The sequence below is a fragment of the Homalodisca vitripennis genome, unplaced genomic scaffold (genome assembly GCF_021130785.1).
Source record: "Homalodisca vitripennis isolate AUS2020 unplaced genomic scaffold, UT_GWSS_2.1 ScUCBcl_9599;HRSCAF=18138, whole genome shotgun sequence".
Taxonomy (NCBI): domain Eukaryota; kingdom Metazoa; phylum Arthropoda; class Insecta; order Hemiptera; family Cicadellidae; genus Homalodisca; species Homalodisca vitripennis.
In genome coordinates this window covers 1-2,680 of record NW_025785714.1, presented here as the reverse complement: position 1 = coordinate 2,680, position 2,680 = coordinate 1, and the positions used below count along the sequence as shown (strand labels likewise).

Below are 2,680 nucleotides of genomic sequence, written 5' to 3'. Positions count from 1 at the left end.
TTTACGTTTACGAGTTTTTATTGTTGTAACTACAATTAATGTTTTCCTAAGATATTTGAAGCTTAAATTTTTCTACTCATAGGTTTCCAAAACAGCTTTAAACATAGATTTGGTCACTAAAATTTAGATTTGTAAGTGAATAATTGCTCAATGTCGGTTATGACATCAATCCATGAGACGTAGCACATAACATAAAATAGTTTAAATGATCTTTATATAATTTTAAGTGTAAGATTTATGTTTTAACAAAACCCAACAACCCTATTGAAACGCTTTATTTAATGGAATAGTTTCACGAACGACTTATTAGCGAGTATATTACACTCATTAGTATCAGGGTTAAATTAACTCCTATCACTAGGCTTCTATAGATAAAACATGTATTAGTAAACGTTGGCGTACATTGGTGAAATGTTTCTATATAGGTGCAAGGCGAAGTAAAAATTTTCTAAATGCGACCGGTTAGTGCCGTTAAATCATTTTTAAAACTTTTATTTCATAGTTCTTGTTACCCCAGTTGAGAAACCAGAAAACATTATGTATCGATTTTCTTCTCAATTCATTTTAAACTAAGGTGAGTATTTTTCTCTATTATTTATGTTACTTTATCGTGTAAGTCATAAGTTAAGTATATATGTATATCTTGTAATATATATAAGTGAAACATTTTTGAACTAATTGTTTAATACACGATTTCAATATATATCTAGTCAAAATATAAACATTAATCGGCAGCCAGATGATCCAGTACAGAATATTGTTATTTAAAACCATCAAAGGCTTGATAGAACAAATAACATTATTGTATTCTGTCAATAATTTTCTAATAAAGTTAATTGAGACAGTATAAGGCAATTAAAACCTATATTTATGTAACAAGTTTGCTATGATAACATAAATATATCACTAATCTTTAATTATGTATAATTTGAGTATTTAATACCTAAAAATAAAAAACTATTGGGCTCGGCCGGGATTTGAACCCGGGACCTCTCGCACCCTAAGCGAGAATCATACCCCTAGACCACCGAGCCACGTTAGGATTACAGACTATATAACAGACAAGTATAGTGGGCAACTTTCTCTCCTGACAAATATCTGCAGAACCAAGAATGACTACGCTCATTATGCTACAAGTACCTCGGTGTCACTAGGAGCCCAAGAATGTTTTGTGTGTTTTTTTGACAATTCTATATCAAACGCTTTTGGTTTTACCTGGATTTAATTTAAAGCGAATTTCTGAGAAATGTTGTGTTGTCATTTGGTTTTATGGCTTCAAACTCACGAAGCCTGGTAACAAGAGTAATATCGTCAGAAAACATAAGATTTTCTATTAAATATAGTTAAACATAACTCAAGAAGAGAAGAGGACCCAGCAGCGATCCTAGTGGAACAAAATTTCTGATAAATAAAGTGTGCAGTAATAAGTAATTATAGACAGTTACTAACAAAATCTTAATCATGCTCAGTAACGATATATATCGTTTTATATTCATGGCCATCAATGAAAGCTATAATAGGAATCAAACACATTATGGTGCACGAAACTTCGATTTAAGTGTTTTAATTTCGCAAGTTGTAATATATTTCTACTTTGCCAATTGAAAGATATTACTGTATTTTTACTGTGAGTTTGCTTTATTATAGTTTGATATAATAGTGATTATACTATCGAAAGATGTATTGTAAATAAAGAAAATATATATATATATATATATATATATATTTCTTTATATATAAAACTTAATAGTCTGACATATACAGCTAAATTTTTAAGCCAGAGGAAAATTAAAATTACATACATATAAGTGTAATAGGTGCCACTCTGAGCCACATCAACTTCCACTTAATGTGATTAAAATCTGGAACCGTCATAGACTTGATTTCTAGAATGGCCTCCACATGTCGTTCTGAAGAGATCCAAAAAATATGTGCACCAGAACATAGAATGAGAACATCTCGTCATCCAGATTACTCTTGATTTTGTAGTCTAGGTATCTCTAATGTGGAAATGACTTCGTCTGAGCTTCTTCATAGCTGACCTTCTTTGGATATCTTTAGACAGAAGTGGACACCAGATTCAAAGATTCAAGAACGTGACAAGGTCATATTTCAAACATGCGATAAGTGGAAGGTTAAATGGAGCTGAAATCAACAATCGCATAAAAAATTCATACTTGGAAAATATAATATACCATTTGAGTAGTTTTGAGTTTAGTTTTTGAAAGTTTAAATATGATATTTTGTTTTATTGTCTGATCGATCGAAGAATAATATCTAATAAGTTTAGCAGATTTTACTAGATAACCTGAATATTAATCACTCAAGTTTCGGCGAACAACCAAACAAATCAGGTGGTAACTAAATTTAGCGTAATGGTAGGCCTGGAGATGCGATTTCCTGATAGAAGTGGGGGAATGATACTATTGTGATAGCCTGCGAGCAGCATATTTTCAAATCCGCCGTCATTGAATGAATTGTATGTGTAAAATAAAGCACGTAGTAATATTTTAAAGGAAGATCTTTTGCTATTCAGGATCTTGTAAATAATCCTTAAGTGTATTCAAGGCTCAAAGTACTGAATATTCTATATAATTATAGTAAAATGTACGTTAATCAGCATATATAAAATTTGGTTGAAAAAAATACTATTTGATTTATAATACTACAACTAATGACC

General features: G+C 30.7%; 1 non-coding gene across 1 annotated transcript; it reads right to left on the bottom strand.

Moving 5' to 3' along the window:
* Positions 1-962: 962 nt before the first annotated feature.
* On the bottom strand, positions 963-1,034 carry Trnap-agg. Its single transcript has one exon. It is a non-coding gene; the product is annotated as a tRNA-Pro (tRNA).
* Between the last annotated feature and the right edge of the window lie 1,646 nt (positions 1,035-2,680).